The 20628-nt window shown below is 41.3% G+C and overlaps 1 protein-coding gene across 1 annotated transcript in view; it reads left to right on the top strand.

Moving 5' to 3' along the window:
* The first annotated feature begins 17494 nt into the window (after window positions 1–17494).
* Window positions 17495–20628, top strand: part of cdh22 (cadherin 22) — a 174245-nt gene continuing 171111 nt past the window's right edge. The window contains exon 1 of the mRNA XM_085777693.1: window positions 17495–17777. The gene's annotated coding sequence lies outside the window, so the exon portion shown is untranslated. The remainder of the gene's footprint in view (window positions 17778–20628) is intronic.

Raw genomic sequence — 20628 nt, forward strand, 5'->3', positions numbered from 1 at the left:
ATTATTCAATCAAAAAATATATTTTCAATAAAAAAAAAACACTTTTTTTATTATTATTATTGAAGTGAATGTTTTTTTATTGAAAATATTTTTTTGATTGAAGAATAAAGACACAAATCTACCTTCATATAAAAGACAGCTTTTTTTTTTTTTTTTTTTCTTCAGTGATCTTTCCTCTGACCCAACAGAATTAACAGCAGTTGTTACTTTCTCCATACGCAGCATTTTTTCTTTTGTTGGTCACACCTGCATTTAGTGTTCCAAACAGTATTTTTTGGTTTGATTCAACTTCTCCTACAAGTACCTCAATCTCGGTATCAGAGAAACTCTTCTTCTCCGCCCTCTTTTGGTGTGGGGAAAAAAATCCATTCACACATTATTAAAGGGATTGTTGCTACCATATATGGTCAATTGGAGGCGTTTCTGAATGCAAATGACCCTAACCATGGTAGTTAGGAACAGGTGGGATTTATCATCACTGATTACTTACTAGTGTGCGTACAACCAGTGTCCGCACGTTTGATAAATACAGATTTTTTTGTACTTACACACATTCTAAATTTCATTCCTACGACAGAATTTAGAACCTTTTCTACGCGCTGTTGATAAATGAGGCCCCAGGACTCCTGTGTGCAGCCTTCGATTTTCTTCCCCTCAATTCGTAGTGTGCATCACACAGCTCTTCAAATGAAGTGGGGATTTTAAGGGCTGAACAGCACATCCCTTACTTGTCTTGACGTTTGGGACACCCTACCCCTTAGCGGGAACGCGCAAAACCAAGGGTTAGGCCTGATTTTGAGGGGAAGTGCGAGTATTGAGACGCAGCCCTAGACTCTTATTAAATCCATTCACTGTCCCTCAGTGCAATCAGTGGCTGTGTGCATCAGACAATACTTGTCTGAGAGGGTAAACCTGGCTCCAGCCAGTGTCAGCTTACCTGAACACATTATACTGTATGACTCTAAAATCACCTGCTCCACAGCTCACCTCAGACAGAAGATCACAGGGGGAACCATCCTGATAGGGGACCTTTTTTTCTTCACCGTGGATTAGAGATTCTCTGTGTTGGTGATTGGCTAAGCCCAACTCGTGTTGACATCCAGGCAGGTGCCCGCCTGTCATTAAGGTTTAATAAGACCGGCCACATAGTTCCTCATTAATAGCAGCCCACAGGGCTCACTCAGGACCTTTGCATAGAAAGGGGAAAGAGCAGCAGAGAAGAGAGGGTGGGGTGACTTGAAAAGAGAGACGACACGTTCATATGGCTCCACTGGTAGAATACTAATAGAGTTGGACATGTATGTATGTGCGCACAGACTACCCATTTGTAAGTCTATACAGTCCGTCTCTGAGCTTCACTGCACAGCATAGCAATCTACTGCCTGTGAAATTCGAATTCAAACGCCGACCAATTACTTCAATTTAAAGGAAAGAGTTTGAGACTCTCAGTCTAAATATTTGAGCTGAGGAAGCGAGTGGAGTTTTGGGAGTAAACACATTCTCTGTGTAGGCCTGATAATGTCAGGGATGTGTGTGTCTGTGTGTGCGTGTGTGTGTGTGTGTGTGTGTGTGTTTGCATGCAGAGGACTGAGGACTTAGAAATAACTCAAACACTAAATCAAAGGAAAGAGTTGTAAATCTACCCTCTAGATACTCACTAACTGCTGAACTCTAAAAAACATCAACTGCACAGTTCCTGAAGCAAGCACTACCAAAACTATTTTTTTGTTGATCCTGTGCATGTGCATAATTCTGCAGTGCCGGCTGTTTTTTCTTCTTCTTTCTTTTCTTTTTGTTTTTGAAAAAACAAAAAAAAACAAGCAAATTTGATTGTTAACCAACTCCTTCTCTGTTGTTTCAGTGCAACAAATTATTTGCCTTTTATTAAAAAGAAACCTCAACACTCATCTTATGTAACCTCCATTATCAAAGTGTCTACTGTTTTATCACTGGTGAAGCTTTTTGCTGATGCGCACTGAGAAGCTCTCTCTGATTGTGGGGTGTTTTAGGTGCTAACACAGCGTAGACATTAGAGTTGAAGGCGAAGTGCTTCAAAGACTCCTGTTCAGAGTCTGAGATCCGTGAAGGGTAAAACCATGTTAGGCAGCTGGGGTGTAATAAAGACAACTGAAGGTGTACACCTTTTCTGTTGACATTCTGATGGTGGGGGCAGGGCCAAGGCCTGAGTAACCCGGGAGTATTTGCTTTACAATAAGACCTGTGTTTCTGCTGCACCTGGGTTAGACGAAAGTCAGCAAAGGAAAGTAGGGATAATCTACACAAGAGAGGTAGTGTGTACACACATGCACATCTATCTATTAGGGCTGTCAATCTTCCCCTCAAATCATATTCAAATTTCTAATGCTTCTTACTGTATGTTAAATATTCAAATTTTTTTATGTTTTTTTATTTTTAATTATATCATTATATACACAGATACCAGCTTATTATTAGGCCTATGTCCCGCGTCCCACTCCAACCAAATCTGTTACGTAACATTTGTTTTAACAAGTTTTACCAAATCAATACAAAACTTCATGAAGGGAAATCAAAATGTTATAAGACCAGATACACATATAGATCTGGCCAGAAATGTATAATAAATATAAATAGATATACATAGATAAGATATAACCAGTGCTTAATTTGTGCTGGATCCTGCCGGAACAAGATCCGGCACCTCACTGACTGGATCCGGGACGTCCTCTGTCAATCAAATGTGTTATATGTGTTTGATGGCTTCTGAAGCTTTAACTTATCAAAATGAATCACAGTTGATTTCTGATCATTTATTTCTCAGACCGCCATAGCGTTCATACAGTATTGCAGCTGCTATAGACCATGTGGCCAGCTGTGGTCACAGGTTACAATGTTTCCATTTTCTGACTTCTGCTGCCGCGCTTAAATTTTTTTTTCTCTAATTGTTTTTTTTTTCTTTTCTTTTTTTTTTTTTTACGAATGCGCGCCGGGGCAAACGCGCGCGCTACAGAAAGGACACAAGCGCGCACCAAATTTCACACACAATGTAAACAATGTAAACATGCAGATATAGTGCAGGAGGAGGCAGAGACCAGTGGATGACGGTGGTCCAGTCATGGTAGACCAGGACAACAGCCTGTAGGGGCGGTGCCAGGGCAGAGCTTTGTTTTGGACTTTGATTTGCGTTGTTGCGCATAAGTTCGAACGTCAGTTTCCACACTTGAATCTTCTCAATTAAAAAAAAAAAATTGAGTTCTATTCAAATGGTGAAGTTTGTTTTGACAGCCCTACTATTGATCGTTCTATACACTATATACTCTCTCACACAGACACAGGCAGAGACACTGGTGGTGGTGGTGTGTGTGTGTGTGTGTGGGGGGGGTGCTCTGGATGACCAACAGAATTTCGAAAAGACATTGTTTTAAACGATCACATTACTCAGCAAAGAAAATGTTGGGATTGCCAAGTCCATAGTTGCCAGGGACAGGAAATCCAACTCTAATGCAGACACAGGTCTCCGTCTTTCATTTAAATTAAGTTGCTATGGATGTTATAGGGTTAAAAAAAACAATAAAGCAAGCACATTATGCTGAGTGTTAACAACTGCCTATTACACAGCCACCAGACACGGAGCAACATTAACATTCATTTATAGTTTGGTTTCAGGCTATGTTAAGAGCAGTATTCAGTTTTTATTCCCTCTAGCTTCATCTCCACCAACTTCTCAGACAGAAAATATGGCTCTTTAGCTGCTCAGTGTTCCACTGTGTTGGCTAGATAATGTTGAGAAATTATGTCTATATTGGACAAACGTGCAGCTATGTTGATGTCCAGTGCTAATGATGTACTGTAGCGTGACCCCTGTGTTGTGATGTGGACAGTAAAGGTTCGGTGATCCTACTTTCTACAATTAGCAAAGACAAAGACAGGCTTCAGAGCGTTTTTACAAACCTGTGGGGTGATATGTCAGATATACAGCCTGTGATAGCTGTAGAACACATGGTGGTGGTTGTTATTGTTGGGTTGCAGAAAGATCACAAAGTGGTTCTGGTTCAGACTGCCCAAGTGCAGAGCCGGCCCAAGGCATAAACAATCTACTGTAAGCACCTGCTTAGGGCCCCACTACAGGTCCCTAAGAGCAATTAACTATAGAGAGATTCTGTGTAATTGCAAAAATCTTTAATTGCTGTTGTTGGACTTCACAGGGGGGTCTCTGACTGCAGTGGGGACTATCATGTCTCTGCTCCGTGACACTGTGAGACTGACCGCCGGTGAGTGTTTTGGGACCGGGGCTCGCAGCAGCACCTGCTAATGGTTGAAAACAGCAGTGATACGTGCTTCCATGTCAGAATCAACAAACCAGAAACGCCTGGAACAACATTGGAAAAAGTCGCTTTTGATTAAATAAAAAAAATAGAGAGAGAGACCTGCCTTGCCATGTAAAAAAAACCAACAACAAAAAAAAGTGTTGCATGTCAACTCATGACTTCCTGTATCTGGCCCTTCAAAATAAAAGCCCTATAGCCTTTCATATACAGTTCAGTCAGATTGATTTTGACTTAATTTTGACAAGACAGGGTTCCAAATGTTTTTTTTTTTTTTCTGTGACCAATCGGCCAATGACATTTTGGTCGACCAGTGCCATTTGGGGTCAGCCCTAATATATTATATATAGATATTACTTAAATTTAAAAAAAAATCGTCCGTTTAATCGGTCATTGGATTTTTTCCCCCCTAAAAATCGTAATCGGCATCAGCCCCAAAAAATCCATACCGGTCGGGCCCTAATGTGAACTGGTCTCCTGAGGAAGCTAACAGAAGCTTATGGTATTGATGGGGTAAAAAAAACAAAACAAGCCAGGCTAAGATGGTGAATCGTAATCACAGATTAGAAAATGAAATACGTTCATAGTAGATGTGTAAATAATTAATAATCAATATTATTTGCAGTATTATTTTTCAGCCCCAAAATAAAATTTAGCTTAGGGCCCTGAGGAGGCTTGAGCCGGCCCTGCCCAAGTGAATGACACACAACAGGACAGAATCACATACAGTGGATGCAGTGGTACATACAACTGCATGAAAAGAACTCCTGGCTTAATCCAAGCCAATGCATTTCTTTTTCCACCAGCTCTCTGTCAGCCTCTGCCCCTCCTTCTAGCTCCTCCAGTTCTCCCTTTTTCCTCTTAAAAAATCAAAAACCAAAAGAACTTCTGACAGGGACATATTATATGCTATTGAAAAAAAAAACCCAAACAAGCAATGTCTGTAAATAAATAAATAAACTGCCTTGTGACTTTCTTTAATGCATGGCGCTTTATTCAGGCAGCGGACAATAGATGTAACGTTGTCAGACGGAGTAGGGACTGGAGCAAACAGAGTGTGTGGGCGTGTGAATGACAAACCAGAAAGTGCTTGTTTTTAAAATGTCCCCTCCATCTCACAAACTGAGTAAAATATAGTGCAGTGCCAGTTCTGGTTCAGAATGTATGGACATCACGTTTTCCAGCCAGGCTACACACAGAACGGAGCAGCAAAATATCCGGCACATAGCTCACCTGCAAAGGCCAATGCTGTTTCATTGCACTTTTCTTCAGATCACACCCTACTCGGAAACGCCATCATTTCGACAAAAAGCCCTTTTGACATAATAACACGGTGTGCCTCTTTAACCTTGCATTTGCTGGCACAGTGTTTTGACTTGTTCTTATAAGCTTCATGCCTTAGTCTAGGTTTCAAAAATCCATCTGACGTTATTATATTTCTAATTATAGAGAAGTTTGTATGAATAAAAAAAAAAGAATACATTTAAATCTCTCCATTATATCTGTAGCCACACAGTGAGGACCTCACTCAATCGATATTTTCTTCTCCCTATCAGTTCCAGGCGAGTGAGCATGGTAGTGGCATACTATTAGGTTATTACAAAAGCAAATCAGTCAGCAGAATTAATTTTCTTGAAAAATATGAGTCTGGCTAAAGGGAATTAATAACCACTGCGGAGCATGTAGATGCTGAATTTTCATCACTTTTCCCCAGCCATTTCTACATGTGTGCTGAAATGTGTCTGCTTTGATGATGGCTGGCTGTTGTTTATCGTGAGAAATGTTCTCTTCAGTGGGCATCACAATGAGGGGAAGTTTTCTAACATAAATTCTCTTGGAAGTATGATAAACACGCTTTCCGCCAGAGGGTAAAATAGATATAAATATTCAGGTGCGAATTTATACTTCAAGATAAAAATGTATGTATGCATGTGTATTTACAAGTCATGGAAGACAATACTTATGCAGTATGTATGTCATGCAGCTTCAGAAACCAGCTTTGCACCTTGCTGTCGTGTGGGGACACTATGGTGGGGGGGCGTGCACTGTGTATTGTAAACCATTTATGTGCTTGATCAAGATGAATGTCTTTATTGTCTGAATGTCTATTTACAAAGACAAGGGGTGATCAAGCATGGAGTTGTGATGTGGAGGGAGATGAAAAGCTTGTATGTTGTTCAGGGTGCAGCGGTGCTGAGAGCGACTGGAGAGCGGCGGAATGGCACCGGCAAAGCACAAAGTGTCTGCTTAAAAAAACATCTTAACCATTCACAGAAGCTGTCCTCTATTTTCAAAATTGCACAGTGGCAGCATGTTCTGAGCTTTAATTCAGAATCTGTTTTATTCAGCTGACAACACTGATATTAGAAATGGGTGATGAAAACAAGGTTTCGGAAAGTTCAGTGTAGGGTTGACGGTCAGGTGACAGCACTGTAAATATTCAGCAGAGCTTCTTTTTTTCTTTCATTACTTCATTTTTACTATAACCTAACCCCCAGCTAATTTATTCCTAAATCCACCTCTATTTAACAACTTTCTCTAAACCTAACACCAGGTTTAAAATGAACCCTGACCGACAGAGTAAATATTCATAAACTCTTATTTCACAGTCAGAATCACCTGAAGCCCAGCATATGTTTCACTGGTGTAATCACTCGATAACAAGTTCATTTTAAGTTAGACTACTTTAATTAAAGGATAGGACTTGCATTATTCTGTATTTTTCCTAAAGCAGCTGGGCAGTGCAACTTTTGGAAAACTTGTACAGTTTTGTCAGGGTTTAACACATGCGTATATTTGGGGGTGGTGGCTGTTTGCTGCAGCAGCAGCAGCAGCAGCAGCAGCAGCAGCAGAGTGTGTGTGGGTTTCACTTGGAAATTCTGTAAACTCCAGTATTCCTGTTTGTTCTAAGGAGGGCACATTTCACCCACTGCAACTACTGTATGTGTATGGGCTCATTGTTGGGTTTGGTCATTGTCATTCTGTCACAGTCAGACACAGGTGTGATGTGTATGTTTACTTCATGTGGGTAGAAAATCCAGACGGATATAAACAAGGTCTATGAGAGCAAAACAACTTGACTTCTAAGTTCCCCCACTGTGTTCAAAAAAGAAGTGGAATAATCTTGCAGGTCTTATCTTATCTGTGGAGAAAATAATTGAGGTCAGATAGTGTAGTGTAGTCAACATTACCACTTCTGCAAGTGTCCTCGCCTTTTCTAACTTCAAACACTGACTATCAGACTATGAAAGAGAGAAGAAAGTACTGTACCTGAGGTCAAACCCATTAACCGAATGGGAATATTACTACGCAAGCTGCATAGGTAACTAATGTTTAGGCTTCGGGGATACTACAGGGCTTTCTGATTAAATGTGCTCATGCGTTCTGTCCCTGTTTCCATCATACAGATGAGGACGTAGTTCATAAGAATGCAACACCACGCTCTCGCCGTTACTGTGTGTAGTGTGAGTGGGACAACAGCAAATTTGCATTCAACAGAGGCAGATGTTGTCATATGCTTAACTTCACTTAATCACCTCTGCAGACTCATGCAAAAAATATTCCGTATGTGGAGATCAAAGAATGACACCGAACGTCCCCCAAAACTAAAAGGGACATTTGCTTCCTCGCTCAGTTGGGGGGGGGGTTGTTTGTCGCCCGTGTTTCTTTCACTATAGTTGTTGCATATTTTCTGAACCCAGATGCCTAACTGGAGAAAGATTTAATGACTGCATTTACATACATGCAGTCCTGTATTGATCCTGCCTTAGATCCCACAGTCAGCACATTCTGAATTACCACCATCAACATTAATGTCATAACATGCCTTTTTCAGAGACAGCCCCGTAATGGCGCCACAAACTACTTTAATAGCACACTTAGCATTTAGCTATTGTTCACACAAAACAAGTTACAGTGTTGTCACCAGCTCACATGGGGTTATATGTGCATCTTATATGGCACCGTGCACATATTTATATGACAAGATAAGCTTGTTGTGCTGAACATAATTGACAAACTGCATGCTGGAAAAGAAAATGTCCACTGATATTAGTCGGTATGAAATTTTGGTGCTTTTGAAGTTGATTTTCTTTCCTTACCCCATACAAATTTAAATATGTTATGGAGTCAAGCTCCCCTTAAAGCTTCAGAAAATCAAATTAATCACTACTCTGTGCGAATTAGAGTTTATGGCTAAGCCAATAGAGGTGAACCATGTCTGTAATTGCCATATAATACTGAAGCATGACTCGTTGGAAGTGAAATGTAAAAACTGCCTCGCCATCATTTTCTCTCTCATATATGTGATTTCATGCAAATGTTCTAAAGCCTTGGAAAAAGAGGTAATGGCTCAGTTTGTATAATGACTTTTTATGCCACATTTCACTATAAGAGATAGGAGGTGACCAAGCGCCTTTAATGCCTCAACACCACATAAAGGCTCAGAGGTAGGAAATCTCATATTTACTGCCCAGTATGTATTAAGGAATACTTGACGCTGAATCACTGCATAAACTGTCTGGGCAAACAAAGTGGTTGAAGGCATTGGTCATGATTGTAGTAATAAATGACATACAGAATGAAATAAAAGACAGAAATTTAAACTTTGGAAAGTTGTACTGTGTTTTCCACATGCGGTGCCAGTCAAAGCATCACAGAATTACACTGAAAAAAAAAAAAAGTAAATGATTCAAAACAGAAATTCCATGTTACTCCATTGTTTGTGTGTCTTTGTGTGTGTGCGTGCGCGCTGACCCTTTAATCTTACTGAAGGTCAGCAAACTGACGTGGAAAGCTATAACATTTTAGAAACATTTCATACTGCTGTAATTCCTCAGCCTTCCATGTGTTTGTCCATGTCCATCCCTCATGGGAACACCCTGTGCAGTGCGGCTGTTTAGTCAGTTGGGTACATTTTAAAAAATCTCTCCATCTCCCAGTGGTCAATCTATCAGGTTGCCTGCTTGTGTCAGGCTGTCGCGTGGCAGCGGACTGGTGAATGACTGATGAGCGTTTGAGGTGTGTAGAGAGGGAGGTGCTGCCAAGACAGACCCCTCTGTGACAAAGGCAGTCGTCGTGCCTGTCAATCAGAGCTCCCCGTGACCTTGTGTCACATTAAACAGCTCCACTGTGAAGACACGCTGCCAAGGCCCTCTTCACCACAGTGGTCAGCAAGGGGCAGCTTTTTCCTACAATGGACTTCAAAGCCAGGGGGAAGGCGTCCACTGTCCTCCCCAATCCACATCACTGTTATCTCACATTTAGCAAACATATTAAGCTATCCATCTATAAATCAGCCACACCCCCACCCATTTATTTAGCAGGAAATTCAAAATTATAATTATGGCTTGAGGCTACTACCCTGATAGCTGTAATTAGCTGTCATAATTTAGCTGTTCCCTGTTGAAATCTGTCTTTAGTCAGCACAGGATTCACCATCATTTCATACATCAGACCATATTTCTTTCCAACCATGAGTTTTGATTGGATGAGAAACTTGACATTAATGGACGACTGGACGTTATTCCTTTATAGAATAAATGTGGTGTTGTTTGTTTACATTTAGGCCACAAAGTTTCCCACACTTGTGCTTGCCAATCATTTCTGCCTCTTCCAAGATAATGTGCCTCTTCCAAGATAATGTATTTGACATTACCCACAGTGGAGGACAAGGTTTTGGATGTATTTTTCTTTTCCTTTTTTGATGTTGCTGTGATATGACGTTTAAAGAATGAAAACATCTAAAAACAGAGGGTGAGCCAAAGGCAGAGGAAGAGCACGAGCCTTTTAAAAACCGCTTCTGACGTTAGTATTTTTCTGCAGTCGGTGTTATCAGAGCTGGAGATGGATGATCTTAAGCGCGGTCAGATGCATTTTGACAATAAGCCAGAATTAACTGTCAGACGCAACACCAGCTGCTGCGGAGGGACGCATAACAAAGTTGCTATAGCAACAAGGAACGATTTTCATGGTGGAGAATTTCTATATTTTCCAAAGAATCAGGGGAGTCTATCCAAAAATGTGTGTAACATGTAGGATGAAAAGCAATGGTGGACTTAAGCACTGTGGGTGACTCTTTAGCCCACTGTGGGAATTGGCTTGTGCTGTTTTTAACACTCCTTTCTTGTTGGTGCTTATTACGCTTCCTCATATATCCCACACTTGAACAACACAAGGGAAAGTTTGAAGACACTTTGTCAACTTGAGGCCCCAGGGTGATCATCCCACCACCACACCCTGTGGCCCCACAGCACAGAGCAGCATCCCCACTGAAGACGTTTTCTTTTGCGGATTAGATTTCATAAAACCAACATGATAGAAGTTTAAGGTCAACCGCTCCCTCGGCTTCTCTTCATACGCTCTCATCATCAGACACCAGGCTAGTTATTATGAGACAATATGACAGTCTCATTTTCTCTCACACACATTTGGGAACACACACACACTTCTGTAGCTGTCATTTATATATGCTTTTATTGCTGAGGCCTTGATTAGGCACCAAAATATATATATTCTTTGATTTATGACTTTTCTGTTTAAGTCGATTTGCTCAGCAGGGCTTGGCTTGAGCTTCTTTTGGTATATTCAATAATTACTCTAAGATTGATACATTACAGTAACATCTTCCACACCCAGGCATATTATTGTGGTCACACATTTGCAAATAGTGCTCCAACTTCCTGTGCAAGAGCAGTTTACCAAACAAAGTACATTGAAGAACCCATAGCAACTGCAATCCAATATGGATCTACTTATGGTATATGTCCCTGATATATAAATACCTCACAGTATGCATGGGAATAATATAAGAGTGTGGTAGAATATTGCTTCTTCTCCATTTATGGGCTGTGAATCTACGCTAGAATTGTGTTATGAACACAAAATGCTGATATTTCCCCCTCACACATTCTTAAGATCTCAGTGAAACAGACTGTGTGCAATAAATTGCCTCTGTGTTGCGAACAAACCCTCCCCTTCACACACACATATACACAATGTAATGCAATGCCTTGGTAATATTATATGACTAAAGAAACTCTCTTTGGGAAAATAACTGGATTTTACCCTCAGTATAATGTCTCGGAGGGGTGTAGAGAAAGATTAATGTGGTAAATATGAAAGACTATTTTTAGGTCTCCTGGAATGCTTAGCATTGAATCAGTCTGGTTGCTGCTCCACAGTGTGTGGCAAACTCATATTAAAGCTTGATGATGAGAATCACACTTCTCTCCTCGTATTCACGTTGACTAGGCAAATTCTTGATTTTTGCCCAGGTTCTCTCATTTTCTCTCGCCGGGCTCCGAAGCGTGGTTTCAAACTGTGATGCTGTGCCTCGGCGTTGTTTAGACGAATGAACGGTAGCAGAAGAGCCGCAGTGACGTCGAGTCTGCAGATAGTTTCAACTGACAGGGTTTTCTTTGAAGGAGATCCTATTGCCTGCAAGAAGATAACATCAAATCAGCACAGATTATCAAGTCGTGGTACTTTACAACCCCTGCTGGGGGACTGTGATCACGCTGTGGGCAACGGGAGTCTCAGTCATATCTGAAAGTCTTTTCTACCCACATGGTGCAGAAGATGAACACAGAGATAGGAGCTGATAAACTTGATGTCTGTCAAATGGTGAGATAACTGGGACTTGCCTGTAGCCTGAGCTAAATACTGGAATAATGTTGGTTGATATGGGTAGCTGTATTGATTTCTTTTATTGCTATATAGGTGATAATAAATCTCACTTTAAAGCCACACCGTCGCATATGGACAGTCACACATAAGGAAATATCACTGCACCATGAGGATATGGTGATTAAAATTCCTATCCTTTTTTCTTTTACATCTTTATTAATGAACATTTGATAGTGATGAGTTGTCTCTTTTAGTTTCGCTCTCTGGGCTGTAAAACTACACAAGCTCTGTTTATTTTATGATATTAAAAGCACTTAAGTGATTATTAAATACAACTTTATGAACTGTGACTTTGACTTTGTTGTGCTGTACTGACATTTCTTTGTTTACCATTGTTGCTGTCAACCTTATTGATAGCACTCATTAATAAAACTGTTATATACTTTTACTTAGTGAGTACAAATGGATAATTTATGTTTTGTCATAAATGTGACAGGGATATGAACTGATAAACTTTTTTATTGACACAACTTTATTGATATAAAGCGTGAGGCTGGTTTGTTAATCTGAGGTTGACCTTTATGAGGGATTTGAATAGAGGTCACTGGATTGTTGCAAATTGCAAATAACAATAATAAAAAAAGGTAAATGAAGTACAGATAGGTTTACTCTTTTCAAAAAGAACCTGATAGGAAGACTGCTCTTCACCCACTTCCATACACTCAGCCATCATGGTTAAACGCACTGGAGAGAGAGACTTGCAAGTCGAGGGTAGTGGCTTGAAATACACATAGTAAAACATGGGTGCTGCACTATTGATTTGGGCCTCTGGTTGCTCTTCTCTGATCTCTGAAAAGTGAGAAGGGTATGTCTGGCAGGTGTGTTGATTTTAACCCGGGGCCTGCAGCTCACTTTGACACAGCTAAGAAAATACTCCAGTACAACTATAGATAGATCTGATAGAATGTGATAGAGCAGGTCGAGACAGAGCAGCTGCACTGAAGCTCCAGGTTGCTTTTGCTCCACTTTGTATGAGCTCCACTGTCTACTTTTCATCCGTCATGATGTCTGAAGTATTTACTAATGCTTGATAATTACAGCCTTGTTGTTATTTTACCTCCAGGGCGAAATTGCTTTTGCTGTCATTTTACCACAGAACATTTTATACCTCAGATTCTTGATGTTTACTGCTACATGTGCTTGTACGATTTTAGCACTTGATTTATTAAATACCGAAATACAAGTTTTCCTTTAGCAGGTAGATGTTAGTTAGAATTCTGTCTGTCTGTTAAGGTGAATGTTTTGCACGTCGGTAACTCTTTATTTTCATAATGTGTGTGTGTGTGTGTGTGTGTTGTTTTAATGCATTTTTTATCCACCATGAAAACTTGCCTGCAGGGATAAATAAAGTTTATTGGATTGAATTAAATTTAATTGAAATGGCCCTGCGATGGCTCGAGTGAACCTTCAATGAGTCAAAGCTCCACTAATTTGACATACAGCACAGACAGATCTTTATTGAATTAAAAAAAAAAAGTGATGGAGTTGGTGTGTAGCATTGTGCTGCAAGGAAACAATAATGCTCATTTCTGGACCTTGGCAAGCTCTGTTTAACTTTGTTGCAGTAAATATCCGATCAGTCCTTGCTCCCTTGTTCCTAGTACATTCATGCTTAAAGCAGAAGTAAGCGATCCGGTCGTTTTGGCTAGCTTCTTGTCAGCAGATGGAGTTAGCAGTCCCCGCCCTCGTCCCTACGTCACCACATTCACGCGCATCCCTTGGCTGCACACACAGAGAGGACCGCCCCTTTATGCCGTTCTCTCTCCTCATTGGATAAAGGTTGTAGGATACAAAGAAAGTTTTATCCTCGGCTTACAGCAGAGCAGAGTGACTGACAGACCCGTGTTTCGGACCAAACACTCTATATAAGTGATGCTGTCGGAAGATTTAAAGGGACAACGAGGAGTTTCTATTTGATTATAAAAAAGTCTCACGTTAATGTGGATGAATCTACGCTACCCACACATTTTCGATAAATATATTGTTTTGTCTCTATTGTTATTTTGTTATTATTAGTGATGGCGGAAATGCTGGTCGAGCCGACCAGCTTTCTTTACTTTAGGTTTTGTGGCGAGTCATGAGAATAACGCTGCCAAATCGCCGTTTATGGTTGGAACTACGACGGTATGTGATCGTCTTCGAACCTCTGACTTTAATTCTTGATGAATGAAAACATGAGTCTGTCTTGCACCGGTCAAAGAATTTCACGGTGCGCGCGGAGGCTCATAGTGTGAAAACGCTTCGCTTTTATCAAAACTCCTCGTTGTCCCTTTAACTATTTAAGACTTATACAGTATTAACACAAACATTCCGCTTACTTCTGCTTTAAAATACATTTATATATTTAGTTTGTCTGTTTTTTCTTTTACTTCCATTAACCCGAGTCTGTGCAGTTTTCTGACAATTTCCACTCCAGCCAATCACTTCCTGCTTCTCTGATGCTGACAACACCTGCCCCACAAACACATGTATTTTGAAGCAGGGAGTTAAAAAGACAATATAAGATATATGGATTGGTGTTGATCTTATAGACTTATTGGACTGCTGCAGGGGGCACATGTTGTCTGTTACAACCCTATGGCTCCCTACGCCACAGGAGAGGAAATTCAGTTTGGTGGAGTGAGGTTGTATGAATAACTGATGCAGTCTATGGTGCCGACATGGGTTAGGGTTTGATTTAGCTCTCTCTGACAGTCCATTTGGAAATTAGGAGTTTCCATGGTCCTGATTTGGGATCAGCTTTGAAGATGGTCTGTCCTCCTCCAGTTTCTCATAGACTAGTAAGTTGTTTGGAAATGAGGAGCTGTCCCTGGTCCTGATTCTGGGCCAGTTTAGTTTTAAAGAGGCACTATGCAAGTCCGGTCGCTTTTCTGCTTATGCTACCCCTCTCTAGGCCATGTGCATTTGTTAACATACATTACTTTACGACATGTATATTTGTGTAGCTAGTCCTACCTGTGATAAACAAGAGATTACAGCTTATGGGGCGTGTTTATGTCGCCTTGTGCAGAGAGAGCTGGGACACCGGGGTGGTGTTGTTTTTCAGTCAAGACACACAATAAGTGACACAAGTGGAAGGGAGCTTACTGCAAAGCTGTTTAATTAAGGTAAAAATGTAGATTAGTTAAGCTACAAATCCTGCATAGATCCTCTTTAAAGCTGCTCTCTCTCCTATGGTCTTCCATTTGAAAATGAGACGTTGTCCATGGTGCTGATTTGAGATCTGCTTTGAAGCAGGTCCGTCTCACAGGCTCTTACAGCCTGCAGTTTGGAAAATTGGCATAGGCTGTGAAAGTCTGTAGGAATGAGGGGCTGTCCATCATGCTGATTTGGGATCATCTTTAAAGCAGGTCTGCCTCATCTACTCTCACAGCCTGTAGTTTGGAAATTAGCATAAACTCTGTAGTCTATGGGGGTGAGGAGCTATCTTAAATGCTGATTTGGGATCAGATTTCCAGCAGCTCTCTTCCCACATTCTTCCATTTAGAAATGAGGTGCTGTCCGTGGTGCTGATTCGACCAACAGCAGCTCGCAGCATCTTAACCGATCCGCACAGTGTGACAATAAAAATACACACTTAAATAAAATTGCAGGCTTCCCGGTGCTGTACATGTAATAATGCCTAGTGAGCTTATTGTGTAAGGCTGTGAGTACAACATGTTTTAAAGCTGCTGGCTTGGCTGAAATTCAGAGAGTATGAAGCAGCAATTGCTGAAACAACCTTTGATTGTTGTCTTCTATTATAATCAATTTCCACTTAGGAGACGGCGCGAGGTGGTGGTGAAGTGTACTGGTTAACACCACAGTTACCATCTCTGGACCTTGTACCCACGCATAGTACCTCCTCTCTCTCTCTCTCTCTCTTCCTCCCCCCTCCCCTCTCTCCTTCACACTGCCCTGTATTGATCTGTTGCTGGTTCTGTCTTACAGTACTATATCCACAGATATTTATGTTTGTAGCTGCTGGTCTCCGGTTCCCATTATGGGCTTGAGCGATAGGCACGGGCAGTGTTTCAACACCTCGCTGCTGAGGAAAAATGTAATATTCAAGAGACATGCCCTTAGTCAGCACTTCCTCCCCCAGGAGCTGGCTATGTAAAATGACCAGGGACAGCAAGTATACTGAAGCGTGGTTGTAAAAGGTTGAGCAAGAAGGGAAAAAAGAAGATTGCAAAGCCAAACCTTTGTTTAACTGTGTGCATCAAATGAGTCCAGTACTTTTCTTATAAATCAGGTAAAGAGGAAAGAAAAAATCTAAAAAAAAAAAAATCCAGTAAACAGACAATGCAACACATCATGGACATTCCAGTATGTACCGGCTTCTAAAATGCAGCAGAAAGGTTAGGTGTAATATTAAATGCTTAGAAAATGAAATCCTTGGCCCATCTCATGCCATCCATACATGACATTTTGCTGCCTGTGGGTTGGACTATTGATTTGTAACCTGCCAGTCATGAAGTCCTTTACCTGGGATTAAGATGAGAACAAAATACTCTATATTTTCTCTCTCACTTCCTCTCTCTGCCTCCCCCTGCCGCCTCCTCTCTCTCTCTCTCTTTCTCTCTCTCTCTGGGTCTCTCTGCCTCCATTCAGCAGCTCAGCTCTGTGCGAAACAGCCTCTGCACACTGGCTTTTAAAATCCTTGTTGGTACATCAGCTTCCTAACCTCCCTAACCTTGCTGACTGAGCCTCTGAGAGACTCCAGCTGCTTGTGTGTAATCTCTCTCTCCCTCTCTTTGTCTCAGTCTCTCTACCTCTGTCACACTCTTGTCCCTCGTTGAATATTTTTCAGGCACACACACACGTCGCATACACACACAGACACGTGCGTGCACACACATGCTCAGATTAGCAGGTGGACCACTTCAAAGAAAGCCAACATACTTGACATTTTCACCTTCTCAAATGCCCAAAGAAAATAGATGTGAATACCACCTCCGGGCTTCATCACGCTCCATTGTGCTCGAGTGTTCATTTGACTTGACTGTTGTTTTCAACCGCCCATACTGTACTAAGAATGGCACTGAATCTCTGCAGGTGACAGACACGGTGGTCCTTCTTTTTCTTTTCTTTTTTTTTTTGCTTCACTTTGCATTGATGAGTAACAGCTGATCCTGAACTGAAAAACACAATCTCCATTTTTTTTTGATGGGATTCCCACTGAGAAATGAAGTTGTATTTTAACAGTTGAGTTGTGGAATAACAAGTGAAAATAGAAATAGAAGACATACAGCAAGGCTGTAACAACTTCTTGCTTTAAGTGCTTGTCACTGCTGAAGGTATGGATTCAGTTTATGTTTTCACACTGCTTCTTTCTGTTCTCTGTCTGAACACGAAAGGAAAAAAACAACAACGAATGAACACAACTTTCTGTCTGTGGATTCCAAAGGTAGTGATAATGGACAAATACACAATCCTCACGCCTGAGATGAGGCACATAACTCTCTCTCTCTCTCTCTCTCTCTCTCTCTCTCTCTCCCTCCCCTCCAACACTCCATCTGTAGGTTCCCTCCATCACCACCAGGGGCTTTCCACACCGCGCCGTGCCGAGAGCGAGCGGCTTGCCTTGGCCGTCTCCTCTGCCTGCACTTATCGGAACGGAGACTCCAGACGCGCAGCGCGGTGGCAGACGGGGCGCACAGAGCGTCTGTCCCTCACATCCACACAGCACAGGGGATCCTATACCTTTCATTCCGGGGGAGAAAGCGGCAAGTTGAACACTCGCCATCGCCTCCCTCTGCAACTTGTCACTGCAAAGGCATTTATTCCCGACACAGGATAACAGAGGTAGGACTTTAATTTTTATTTTTTTGGAGGGGAGCTCTTGAAGGGGGGGCTTTAATTGAATGAGAAAGTTCACTGTGGCGGTGGCTTCGTCTTTTTACAAAAAAGCAACTCCACCGGACTTCCCCCTCCGACACCGCGCTGTGGGAGTAACTGTGCGCACTGCCACAGAGGGGAAATTGCATAAATGCACACACAGTGATTTTTGTGTGATTGTATTTGCGTGCGTGCGCGACATGTGCACGAGGAGGCAGGTTGGTGGCTTTTTTTTTTTTTGCATTTTCTTTCACTAAACCCATTTCATCTTCAGTCCAAGGCTGAGCATCAGCACAGAACTTGTTGCCACTTGGAGCACAATTAACGGCGGCGCGAGCGCTGTCGGTAATGAGCGCTGCGCAGGAGATCAGACGTGGACCCGGCCATTTGAAATGATTTAGATCGTAAACAGGCTGACCATAACGATTTTACAGTGAACTGAGGGATTGTGTCCGACGGGGTTACACGCGCCTGACTCGCCGCACGTCGATAATTGCGTCACATAAATTTATTGTAGCAGAATTTCAGTCAAATCTCTCCACTGGCAAGAACGGGCAGCTCCAGTTGTGTGCGCATGCATCTCGTGTGGCCTGGATGTGCACATTCTCCGTGTGTAAAATAATTTCCACCTACTTGTGATCTAGAGAATAAATGTACATAGCAGAAAATAAATGAATACAGCGAAGCATACATAGCAGCAGTTTCCTAAATGAAACGACAAGCGGTGTAAAGTGATTGAACGCACAGTGGGATGCGTTTCAGAGGACTGCAGCCACTTGATGCGCCAACAGGATGCATTTGGAAGTTGGATGTGTGCCACTGTGCACTAAAGCCATGCTGCTGAATGACTGGATGCAGACTTAAAAGCACAAGACCATCAAACAGTTTATTTTTCTTTTCATCAGGAAACAATGCCGGATTGGATTCAGTATATCCTCCTTTGTGCATAATCCTTCACAGATACAGTTGTTGTAGATTAAAGAGTGGCTTCAGAGAACAAAAGGTGCTGTTCAGTCCGTTCTTTTTCTCTTTTCTTTATGTGGATCTCCCTCATATTCATATTAACAAAATTCCTTTAGTTTCAGTTGCATTTTTTTTTTACCTTCACGTGGATCTAATGGATGTTCACTGATTAAATTAGCTTCAGCAGCAGTTTCTCTTCTGTTTGCTTAACACATTTTTTTTTTCTGGAAAACATCCAAATTTTGTGCAACATGCAGTTTCTCGCCAGTTACTGTTTCTTTGAATTCTGCCTCTCTCTCTCTTGACAAGCTTTCGTTGTGCTTTGTGTGCCACAGAAATGTTTTTAAGTTGATTTATGAAACTCAACCACCCAAATAATTTGTAGATGTGCCATTTACATTTATTTGAACATCATGTGACATTTGTTTAGTTGGGCAAACAGTCGCTGATGAGATAGTAGTAGAAGCTCCTGCTCTTGTTATAGAAGAAGCTTCAATGTGATGCAGCTCTCTGACACTGCACTACCACACTTACATCACAACTACAAGATTGATCAGATTCTTTCCATCACCAACTTAATATTTGTTTTGTTGGAAGGCAGACCCTTCATCTCTGTGGTATCTGAATGAAATACAACCTATTCCCAATAGGAGGACTGTGCGTATATGTGTGTGTATGCGTGTGCACGTACACTTCTTATTGAAGAATATGATTTGTGACCGTGGGGTTACAGTACACTTTAAGCCTGGATATTACTGACTGACCTTGGCTGAGGTTAGAAACGCTCAAGTTTACTCCTTTAGGGTGTCTGCGTTGTTGACTGAGTGTGTATCGGTGGGTGCACGCACGCACATGTGCTTGCATGTGTGTGTGTCTGTGTGTGAACACATGGGATCTTTGCGTGCTTGCGAGACTGCTGGCATGCTTCAGTTTACCATTTATCCTGAGCTAATTGGTGTTTGGCAAAGTGAGAGGAATGCCTTTTACCCCAAAAGCCAATCAATGACTTTAATTTTCCAATTAGACGCTCATGTGTAAGGAGTCGGGCACAGAGGCAGGACCTCTGGGTGCAGGACCCTGACCCTTTATGACCCTGTATTTGGAAAATTGATTTTGCAGGTCACTATATTTGATGAAAATTGGTTGGTGTAGTGATCAGCAAAATTTATGTGTTTGTAGTTGTCTGTAGCATTAACAGGACATTGTGTAACTTCTCCTGTTATCTATTCACAAAAATCGATTATTTGGTTCAAAAGTATGTTTTTCATTAATCAGTAATCCCCCCCCATCAACAAACAGAAGTGTTCCGGTAAGCTCTGAATTTGCCATTCATATCATTCATGATATATTTATATATATATATATATATATATATATATATATATAAGCTGGTGTTGAAAATATTTCCAGAAAAGTAAGAAAGCCAAGTATTCTCTCATTATTTAAACAGTAATCATAATGCCATTCAGACATTTCTGCCATTCTGTGAAAAAATGTTTCATATTTGACCACATTTGTGAAATTCCTCTAGAGTGTAGTGGTCCTTCCCATTGTGATGATGTTGAATTATTTCTCTATTTACCAAATGCATCAAATGTTTGCTTGCTTGTCGATCATGGAGCAGTAGGAGTTGTGGATTTTGTTACAAAGCTTTATAAACATGTTTTAATACCAGGTGATTACAGACACACATACTTAACCCACACATCTTAGCTGGTAGGTGGTAGTGAGTATAAAACCTGTTCTGTGCAAAGAAAAAAAGGGGGGAAGGAATAAATTTGGCATCTTACTGTCCATTACAAACACGTACTGTATCTGCTTTGTATCCAGGACTCCTCATTTATTCAGCTGGTGG

Source organism: Trachurus japonicus, chromosome 5, assembly GCF_045865225.1.
Source record: "Trachurus japonicus isolate A0001 chromosome 5, Traja_1.0".
Taxonomy (NCBI): domain Eukaryota; kingdom Metazoa; phylum Chordata; class Actinopteri; order Carangiformes; family Carangidae; genus Trachurus; species Trachurus japonicus.